The sequence below is a fragment of the Oncorhynchus nerka genome, linkage group LG14, assembly GCF_034236695.1.
Source record: "Oncorhynchus nerka isolate Pitt River linkage group LG14, Oner_Uvic_2.0, whole genome shotgun sequence".
NCBI classification, from domain to species: domain Eukaryota; kingdom Metazoa; phylum Chordata; class Actinopteri; order Salmoniformes; family Salmonidae; genus Oncorhynchus; species Oncorhynchus nerka.
In genome coordinates, this window is record NC_088409.1 from 733,665 (window position 1) to 743,031 (window position 9,367).

Below are 9,367 nucleotides of genomic sequence, written 5' to 3' on the forward strand. Positions count from 1 at the left end.
GAGTCACTGTGCAGGAGTACCAGGTAGTAATGAGACTATATACAAGGAGTACAGAGTCACTGTGCAGGGGTACCAGGTAGTAATGAGACCATATACAAGGAGTACCAGTCACTGTGCAGGGGTACCAGGTAGTAATGATACTATATACAAGGAGTACCAGTACATAGTCACTGTGCAGGGGTACCAGGTAGTAATGAGACTATATACAAGGAGTACAGAGTCACTGTGCAGGGGTACCAGGTAGTAATGAGACTATTTACAAGGAGTACCAGTCACTGTGCAGGGGTACCAGGTAGTAATGAGACTATATACAAGGAGTACAGAGTCACTGTGCAGGGGTACCAGGTAGTAATGAGACTATATACAAGGAGTACCAGTCACTGTGCAGGGGTACCATGTAGTAATGAGACTATATACAAGGAGTATCAGTACAGAGTCACTGTGCAGGGGTACCAGGTAGTAATGAGACTATATACAAGGAGTATCAGTACAGAGTCACTGTGCAGGAGTACCAGGTAGTAATGAGACTATATACAAGGAGTACCAGTACAGAGTCACTGTGCAGGGGTACCAGGTAGTAATGAGACTATATACAAGGAGTACCAGTACAGAGTCACTGTGCAGGAGTACCAGGTAGTAATGAGACTATATACAAGGAGTATCAGTACAGAGTCACTGTGCAGGGGTACCAGGTAGTAATGAGACTATATACAAGGAGTACCAGTACAGAGTCACTGTGCAGGGGTACCAGGTAGTAATGAGACTATATACAAGGAGTACCAGTACAGAGTCACTGTGCAGGGGTACCAGGTAGTAATGAGACTATATACAAAGAGTATCAGTACAGAGTCACGGTGCAGGGGTACCAGGTAGTAATGAGACTATATACAAGGAGTACAGAGTCACTGTGCAGGGGTACCAGGTAGTAATGAGACTATATACAAGGAGTACCAGTACAGAGTCACTGTGCAGGGGTACCAGGTAGTAATGAGACTATATACAAAGAGTATCAGTACAGAGTCACGGTGCAGGGGTACCAGGTAGTAATGAGACTATATACAAGGAGTACAGAGTCACTGTGCAGGGGTACCAGGTAGTAATGAGACTATATACAAGGAGTACCAGTACAGAGTCACTGTGCAGGGGTACCAGGTAGTAATGAGACTATATACAAGGAGTACAGAGTCACTGTGCAGGGGTACCAGGTAGTAATGAGACTATATACAAGGAGTACCAGTACAGAGTCACTGTGCAGGGGTACCAGGTAGTAATGAGACTATATACAAGGAGTATCAGTACAGAGTCACTGTGCAGGTGTACCAGGTAGTAATGAGACTATATACAAGGAGTACCAGTACAGAGTCACTGTGCAGGGGTACCATGTAGTAATGAGACTATATACAAGGAGTACAGAGTCACTGTGCAGGGGTACCAGGTAGTAATGAGACTATATACAAGGAGTACCAGTACAGAGTCACTGTGCAGGGGTAGCAGGTAGTAATGAGACTATATACAAGGAGTACCAGTATAGAGTCACTGTGCAGGGGTACCAGGTAGTAATGAGACTATATACAAGGAGTACAGAGTCACTGTGCAGGGGTACCAGGTAGTAATGAGACTATATACAAGGAGTACCAGTACAGAGTCACTGTGCAGGGGTACCAGGTAGTAATGAGACTATATACAAGGAGTACCAGTACAGAGTCACTGTGCAGGGGTAGCAGGTAGTAATGAGACTATATACAAGGAGTACCAGTATAGAGTCACTGTGCAGGGGTACCAGGTAGTAATGAGACTATATACAAGGAGTACAGAGTCACTGTGCAGGGGTACCAGGTAGTAATGAGACTATATACAAGGAGTACCAGTACAGAGTCACTGTGCAGGGGTAGCAGGTAGTAATGAGACTATATACAAGGAGTACCAGTACAGAGTCACTGTGCAGGGGTAGCAGGTAGTAATGAGACTATATACAAGGAGTACCAGTACAGAGTCACTGTGCAGGGGTAGCAGGTAGTAATGAGACTATATACAAGGAGTAGAGTCACTGTGCAGGGGTACCAGGTAGTAATGAGACTATATACAAGGAGTACAGAGTCACTGTGCAGGGGTACCAGGTAGTAATGAGACTATATACAAGGAGTACCAGTACAGAGTCACTGTGCAGGGGTAGCAGGTAGTAATGAGACTATATACAAGGAGTACCAGTACAGAGTCACTGTGCAGGGGTAGCAGGTAGTAATGAGACTATATACAAGGAGTACCAGTACAGAGTCACTGTGCAGGGGTAGCAGGTAGTAATGAGACTATATACAAGGAGTAGAGTCACTGTGCAGGGGTACCAGGTAGTAATGAGACTATATACAAGGAGTACCAGTATAGAGTCACTGTGCAGGGGTACCAGGTAGTAATGAGACTATATACAAGGAGTACAGAGTCACTGTGCAGGGGTACCAGGTAGTAATGAGACTATATACAAGGAGTACCAGTACAGAGTCACTGTGCAGGGGTAGCAGGTAGTAATGAGACTATATACAAGGAGTACCAGTACAGAGTCACTGTGCAGGGGTAGCAGGTAGTAATGAGACTATATACAAGGAGTACCAGTACAGAGTCACTGTGCAGGGGTAGCAGGTAGTAATGAGACTATATACAAGGAGTAGAATCACTGTGCAGGGGTACCAGGTAGTAATGAGACTATATACAAGGAGTACAGAGTCACTGTGCAGGGGTACCAGGTAGTAATGAGACTATATACAAGGAGTACCAGTACAGAGTCACTGTGCAGGGGTAGCAGGTAGTAATGAGACTATATACAAGGAGTACCAGTACAGAGTCACTGTGCAGGGGTAGCAGGTAGTAATGAGACTATATACAAGGAGTACCAGTACAGAGTCACTGTGCAGGGGTAGCAGGTAGTAATGAGACTATATACAAGGAGTAGAGTCACTGTGCAGGGGTACCAGGTAGTAATGAGACTATATACAAGGAGTACCAGTATAGAGTCACTGTGCAGGGGTACCAGGTAGTAATGAGACTATATACAAGGAGTACCAGTACAGAGTCACTGTGCAGGGGTAGCAGGTAGTAATGAGACTATATACAAGGAGTACCAGTACAGAGTCACTGTGCAGGGGTAGCAGGTAGTAATGAGACTATATACAAGGAGTAGAGTCACTGTGCAGGGGTACCAGGTAGTAATGAGACTATATACAAGGAGTAGAGTCACTGTGCAGGGGTACCAGGTAGTAATGAGACTATATACAAGGAGTCGAGTCACTGTGCAGGGGTACCAGGTAGTAATGAGACTATATACAAGGAGTAGAGTCACTGTGCAGGGGTACCAGGTAGTAATGAGACTATATACATGGAGTACAGAGTCACTGTGCAGGGGTACCAGGTAGTAATGAGACTATATACAAGGAGTAGAGTCACTGTGCAGGGGTACCAGGTAGTAATGAGACTATATACAAGGAGTCGAGTCACTGTGCAGGAGTCTGAGGTAGTTGTGGTAATATGTACAACTAGTTAGGGGTAAACGTGACTAGGCAATCAGGATAGATAATGAACAGAGTAGCAGCAGCATATGAGAGTGTGAAAGAGTGTCTATGTGTGTGTGTGTGTGTGTGTGGCATCAATATGCACGTGTGTGTGTGTGTGTGTGTGTGTGTGTGGCATCAATATGCACGTGTGTGTGTGTGGCATCAATATGCACGTGTGTGTGTGTGTGTGTGGGTGTGTGTGTGTGTGGCATCAATATGCACGTGTGTGTGTGTGTGTGTGGGTGTGTGTGTGTGTGGCATCAATATGCACGTGTGTGTGTGGCATCAATATGCACGTGTGTGTGTGGCATCAATATGCACGTGTGTGTGTGTGGGTGTGTGTGTGTGTGGCATCAATATGCACGTGTGTGTGTGTGTGTGTGTGTGTATGTGGCATCAATATGCACGTGTGTGTGTGTGTGTGTGTGTGTGTGTGTGTGTATGTGGCATCAATATGCGTGTGTGTATGTGTGTGTGTGTGTGTGTGTGTGTGTGTGTGTATGTGGCATCAATATGCGCGTGTGTGTGTGTGTGTGTGTGTGTGTGTGTGTGTGCGTGTGTATGTGGCATCAATATGCGTGTGTGTATGTGTGTGTGTGTGTGTGTGTATGTGGCATCAATATGCGCGTGTGTGTGTGTGTATGTGTTTGTGTGTGTCAGAGCGCAGCGCTTGCAACACCAGGGTTGTAGGTTCGATTCCTAACCGAGGACAATTATGAAAATGTATGCACTCAATACTGTAAATCGCTAATACGTTTGTTTCATCACAAAACCGGAGAGGAATATCTGTCCGGAGAAGTCCACATTCAAGCAAGTTAACGTTTTCAACAGTTTATTAAACAACCGCTGATTTGTTACCGCAAGTCAGCACAAAGACAACAGGCGCCTCCGCTAATTCCGGCACCATATCAATTTAAACATCATCAAATCAACAAGGTTATATATACTGGCCCTGTTCAGGGTGAGAAATGTACATGTCTTCTGTCTTCTTCTTCTGTCTGTTGTAGCCTGCAGAGCCTGACAGACCATCTATCTGGAGGGAGTTTGGTGCAGATAACCTGATGAACCAGACCATCTGTCTGTAGGGAGTTTGGTGCAGATAACCTGATGAACCAGACCATCTGTAGGGAGGGAGGGAGTTTGGTGCAGATAACCTGATGAACCAGACCATCTGTAGGGAGGGAGGGAGTTTGGTGCAGATAACCTGATGAACCAGACCACCTGTAGGGAGGGAGTTTGGTGTAGATAACCTGATGAACCAGACCACCTGTAGGGAGGGAGGGAGTTTGGTGCAGATAACCTGATGAACCAGACCACCTGTAGGGAGGGAGTTTGGTGCAGATAACCTGATGAACCAGACCATCTGTAGGGAGGGAGTTTGGTGCAGATAACCTGATGAACCAGACCACCTGTAGGGAGGGAGTTTGGTGCAGATAACCTGATGAACCAGACCACCTGTAGGGAGGGAGTTTGGTGCAGATAACCTGATGAACCAGACCATCTGTAGGGAGGGAGTTTGGGGCAGATAATCTGATGAACCAGACCATCTCTCTGGAGGGAGTTTGGTGCAGATAAACCGGTTGAACAAGACCATATATCTGTCTGGAGGGAATTTGGTGCAGATAACCTGATCACTGCAGTTTATATAATATGTTGTATCCCTCTAAAACTGGTGCTTGTTCAATTCTGAATATTTGGAACCATTTCATCATTGTAGACAACGGTTTGTCTTGTTAGTAGAGTTACCATGGAAGACCTAGTCCTACTTTGTATTGGACATACAGTTTAACATCCTCTGTGGTCAGGGCTTCCCTATTCTACTGTGGTCAGGGCTTGCCTATTCTACTGTGGTCAGGGCTTCCCTATTCTACTGTGGTCAGGGCTTCCCTATTCTACTGTGGGTCAGGGCTTCTCTATTCTACTGTGGTCAGGGCATCCCTATTCTACTGTGGGTCAGGGCTTCCATATTCTACTCTACATATAGTCTTTGTATTTGACATACAGTATTACACCCTCTGTGGCCAGGGCTTCCCTATTCTACTGTGGTCAGGGCTTCCCTATTCTACTGTGGGTCAGGGCTTCTCTATTCTACTGTGGTCAGGGCTTCCCTATTCTACTGTGGTCAGGGCTTCCCTATTCTACTGTGGTCAGGGCTTCTCTATTCTACTGTGGTCAGGGCTTCCCTATTCTACTGTGGTCAGGGCTTCCCTATTCTACTGTGGGTCAGGGCTTCTCTATTCTACTGTGGTCAGGGCTTCCCTATTCTACTGTGGGTCAGGGCTTCCATATTCTACTCTACATATAGTCTTTGTATTTGACATACAGTATTACACCCTCTGTGGCCAGGGCTTCCCTATTCTACTGTGGTCAGGGCTTCCCTATTCTACTGTGGGTCAGGGCTTCTCTATTCTACTGTGGTCAGGGCTTCCCTATTCTACTGTGGTCAGGGCTTCTCTATTCTACTGTGGTCAGGGCTTCCCTATTCTACTGTGGGTCAGGGCTTCTCTATTCTACTGTGGTCAGGGCTTCCCTATTCTACTGTGGGTCAGGGCTTCCCTATTCTACTCTACATATAGTCTTTGTATTTGACATACAGTATTACACCCTCTGTGGCCAGGGCTTCCCTATTCTACTGTGGTCAGGGCTTCCCTATTCTACTGTGGTCAGGGCTTCCCTATTCCACTGTGGTCAGGGCTTCTCTATTCTACTGTGGCCAGGGCTTCCCTATTCTACTGTGGTCAGGGCTTCCCTATTCTACTGTGGTCAGGGCTTCCCTATTCCACTGTGGTCAGGGCTTCTCTATTCTACTGTGGTCAGGGCTTCCCTATTCTACTGTGGTCAGGGCTTCCCTATTCTACTGTGGGTCAGGGCTTCCCTATTCTACTGTGGTCAGGGCTTCCCTATTCTACTGTGGTCAGGGCTTCCCTATTCTACTGTGGTCAGGGCTTCCCTATTCTACTGTGGGTCAGGGCTGCTCTATTCTACTGTGGTCAGGGCTTCCCTATTCTACTGTGGTCAGGGCTTCTCTATTCTACTGTGGTCAGGGCTTCCCTATTCTACTGTGGTCAGGGCTTCCCTATTCTACTGTGGGTCAGGGCTTCCCTATTCTACTGTGGGTCAGGGCTTCTCTATTCTACTGTGGTCAGGGCTTCCCTATTATACTGTGGGTCAGGGCTTCCCTATTCTACTCTACATATAGTCTTTGTATTTGACATACAGTATTACACCCTCTGTGGCCAGGGCTTCCCTATTCTACTGTGGTCAGGGCTTCCCTATTCTACTGTGGTCAGGGCTTCCCTATTCCACTGTGGTCAGGGCTTCTCTATTCTACGGTGGTCAGGGCTTCCCTATTCTACTGTGGTCAGGGCTTCCCTATTCTACTGTGGGTCAGGGCTTCCCTATTCTACTGTGGTCAGGGCTTCCCTATTCTACTGTGGTCAGGGCTTCCCTATTCTACTGTGGTCAGGGCTTCCCTATTCTACTGTGGGTCAGGGCTGCTCTATTCTACTGTGGTCAGGGCTTCCCTATTCTACTGTGGTCAGGGCTTCTCTATTCTACTGTGGTCAGGGCTTCCCTATTCTACTGTGGTCAGGGCTTCCCTATTCTACTGTGGGTCAGGGCTTCCCTATTCTACTGTGGGTCAGGGCTTCTCTATTCTACTGTGGTCAGGGCTTCCCTATTATACTGTGGGTCAGGGCTTCCTTATTCTACTCTACATATAGTCTTTGTATTTGACAAACAGTATTACACCCTCTGTGGCCAGGGCTTCCCTATTCTACTGTGGTCAGGGCTTCCCTATTCTACTGTGGGTCAGGGCTTTTCTATTCTACTGTGGTCAGGGCTTCCCTATTCTACTGTGGTCAGGGCTTCCCTATTCTACTGTGGTCAGGGCTTCCCTATTCTACTGTGGGTCAGGGCTGCTGTATTCTACTGTGGTCAGGGCTTCCCTATTCTACTGTGGTCAGGGCTTCTCTATTCTACTGTGGTCAGGGCTTCCCTATTCTACTGTGGTCAGGGATTCTCTATTCTACTGTGGGTCAGGGCTTCCCTATTCTACTGTGGTCAGGGCTTCCCTATACTACTGTGGTCAGGGCTTCCCTATTCTACTGTGGTCAGGGCTTCCCTATTCTACTGTGGTCAGGGCTTCTCTATTCTCCTCTGCATATAGTCTCGCCAAGGGACTCACTAATGAGGAGAGTGAAACAAACCCAAGTTATATCTCTTGCAAATATTCAGAGATGACTCCCGCTTTCCTCAATCCCATGATGCATGTTGCTAATAGCTTCCTGATGCGTTTAATCTTAATATATTCAATGAGGATCCGAACCCAGTGGAGTTGTCAACCCTCCAGACAGTGGGATACCTTCCTGGAGCTTCTGGTGTGTATGTTAGAGACGTCCTCATTAACCCCCCCCACACACACACACACTGCATGTTGGGTAGTCTTGCTCTGGAGTGGAAAGAGAGAGAAAGGATGTTTTAGTTCGCCCCACAGCCATTTAACTGTCATCCTGCAGTAGCTGGCCCACATACATTTAACTGTCATCCTGCAGTAGCTGGCCCACATACATTTAACTGTCATCCTGCAGTAGCTGGCCCACATCCATTTAACTGTCATCCTGCAGTAGCTGGCCCACAGCCATTAAACTGTCATCCTGCAGTAGCTGGCCCACAGCCATTAAACTGTCATCCTGTTGTAGCTGGCCCACAGCCATTAAACTGTCATCCTGCGGTAGCTGGCCCACAGGCATTAAACTGTCATCCTGCGGTAGCTGGCCCACATCCATTAAACTGTCATCCTGCAGTAGCTGGCCCACATCCATTTAACTGTCATCCTGCAGTAGCTGGCCCACATACATTTAACTGTCATCCTGTAGTAGCTGGCCCACATCCATTTAACTGTCATCCTGCAGTAGCTGGCCCACAGCCATTAAACTGTCATCCTGCGGTAGCTGGCCCACAGCCATTAAACTGTCATCCTGCAGTAGCTGGCCCACATCCATTTAACTGTCATCTTGCAGTAGCTGGCCCACATCCATTTAACTGTCATCTTGCAGTAGCTGGCCCACATCCATTTAACTGTCATCCTGCAGTAGCTGGCCCACATCCATTTAACTGTCATCCTGCAGTAGCTGGCCCACATCCATTTAACTGTCATCCTGCAGTAGCTGGCCCACATCCATTTAACTGTCATCCTGCAGTAGCTGGCCCACATCCATTTAACTGTCATCCTGCAGTAGCTGGCCCACATCCATTTAACTGTCATCCTGTAGTAGCTGGCCCACATCCATTAAACTGTCATCCTGCAGTAGCTGGCCCACATCCATTTAACTGTCATCCTGCAGTAGCTGGCCCACATCCATTTAACTGTCATCCTGTCACGAGTCCGACCGAGGGTGGTTCCCCTTCCCGGGCGGGTGGCGCTCGGCGGTCGTCATCACCGGCCTATTAGCTGCCACTGATTGTTTTTCCTCCCCCTCCTTGTATGTTTAGTGGTAGCACCTGTTCATGGTTTAATTAGTTTGTCTTTATTAGACAGCCGGCCCGCCTGGTTGTTGTGCGGGATTATTTCATTGTAAACCTTCGGCTCTGTTGTAAGAGGTACGTGCTTAGTTGTGATTTTTTCAATTGTACTTTTTCCCCTGTGTTTGGGAACATTATTTTTGTGAGCACCCTGTGTTGCGTTGGTGCTAGTAAAAGACGCACAGCATTGAACTCTGTCTCCTGCATTTGACTCCACACCCACGACACCCGGAGCATTACAGAATCCCGCACCACCTGATTGATGGAGTCAGCAGGAGCAGCAGCCAACCCTCTCCCATCGA